Source organism: Montipora capricornis, chromosome 6 (genome assembly GCF_036669925.1).
Source record: "Montipora capricornis isolate CH-2021 chromosome 6, ASM3666992v2, whole genome shotgun sequence".
Lineage (NCBI taxonomy): Eukaryota > Metazoa > Cnidaria > Anthozoa > Scleractinia > Acroporidae > Montipora > Montipora capricornis.
Window position 1 is genome coordinate 34,026,763 of NC_090888.1, and position 2,029 is coordinate 34,028,791.

General features: G+C 45.0%; 1 pseudogene; it reads left to right on the plus strand.

The window, feature by feature from the left end:
- Positions 1 to 1,321: 1,321 nt before the first annotated feature.
- The window catches only part of LOC138053801 (uncharacterized), a 9,762-nt pseudogene continuing 9,054 nt past the window's right edge, over positions 1,322 to 2,029 (plus strand).

Sequence of the window (2,029 nt, forward strand, 5' to 3'; positions counted from 1 at the left end):
ACCGTGAAGATTGGGGTGCCTTCAAATGCAAAGTTCACCGCCACCGACTTCCGCAAGTGGATCGTGACCACCATGTATGGAAAGAAGCAGCAGGGGGATCAGATAGACGAAAAGCTTTTGCGACGTCTTATCTGCCATTCAGACAAAACGGCAAAAAAATGGTACGTCCTACAAAGCCTGACAGAAGGGGCAGCCAAGGCAGCAGCACAAATTGAAAAAACAAAGAGGCCAGGAACTAGCCCGCCTAGCCAAAAATAAAGGTCTATCACCAGAAAAAAGACCACTCAACGATGAAGAAGGCAATGTTATCAAAGCCGTCTTCAGGGGATCAATGCAAAATAATCAAGGAGTCACTCAAGATGACATCACTTGAAAAATGAGCACTAATGATACTCTCAAGGAGTGCCTCAAATGCTCATTGTTGGTAAAGAATGTGACGGATCGGGTCAGGCATTTGACAAAGGTGGAGCCTCGAATAGACCCGCAGGATTTGCCTGTTGAAGACAGAGCTCTATCGTCCACTCGTGCAGACTGGAGTAAGGAGGACACTGACACCATCTTGAACGCTCTCGAGACTTGCGAGGAATGCCCAAGAAATCACAAGATCAAGGCATTGTTCAAAAGCACCCCAGCCCTCCAGCTTATCTTCAAAAATAACACCTTTGAGCGAGTGAGAAACAAGGTGAAGAACCTCATGAGGAAAGAGCAACAGATGAAGAAGCAAAGGTGGAAATGACCACCACTTCAAATCTGTAAAAAAAAAAAAAAGAAAAAGAGGGAGGCATGTAACGGTAATTGGGTGTAATTTATTACGTGACATTGAGATAGCAATGACTATGGTTTGTCAGGGAGCAAACACAAGCTGTGGTAACGAATCCACGGGGAGTGCCTCACAAACTTTCTAGCATTGTCTATTGAAACGTCTTAGAACATAATATCCATTTGTACATCCTGGCAGCAATGAATCAAGTTGGTTACTTGATGATACCCTCTGATCTGCCTTTGATGCTACAGTATTTCAAGTATCCAGGCTCAGGATAATTCCCTCACTCACTTCGGGAAAGCACTAGATAACATCGACCAGCATGTGATTGTAATCTCTGACTTGTGTGCGAATTAAGTGGCATTTTTAAGCTTATCCGTGTTCAGTGACATGTTGTTCACATGGTGGGCTGACTTGCTTGTTGAATGTTTTCTCAGACAGTGAGGGACCTGCTTTGTCATGCTTTGATTGTGTTTATTCTGGGATCGTATAGCTCAGTGCATTAGATACATTTTAAGAACAATATCACGCATGGTAGATGTGGCATCATCATCGAAAATGTCCAACCTCACTAAAATGCAAGCCATGGTGAAAAAGGCAATGCAAGGAGACGCACATGCCCAGAACTATCTCCAAATTGATGACTTGAGGGTTGCTCCACTGGCCAAGAAGGTCAACGTCAATTGGGACAAACTCTGCAGTGATGTCCACGAATTGGCGTTAAAAAACATTTGTCCACTAACGTCAAGTCATTAGCAACCAGCATTTGCAGTTTAATCTGCACCTCCAGAGAACAGGACACCCACAACACCGGGGACTTTATCCCCTACTCTTCTCGAATAGTGCTTGGGTTCTTTAACGTCACACAGAGAACTTATGAGCATAGAAGATATTTGTGAGATGGGGCCGTATCCGAGAAGACTTGGAAGTCTAACCTTAATTATGTTCCTCAAGGGGTCCCCTGCCCCCCCCCCCTTAACCCCAGGATATTCAGAGAGTCCCTCTCATCACCCCTCACATGCCACAGGTCCCTAACTTGGTCTCATGTTAGGGTTAGGTACCTCCCCTCCCTTGATGTTCTTTGGCCTATTTCCTTACAATCGTTTCATTTTTATAACCTCTTGAATTTTTGGTAGTAGACAGGTCACCCTTTGCGGGAGAAAACAGGAAAAATATGAAGGCTGGCTAGGGCTGGGGCCGAGACTTGGCCCAACTGTAGCTATGACCTATGTGGTCACATGTACCAAGGGAGAAGGGATGACGTCA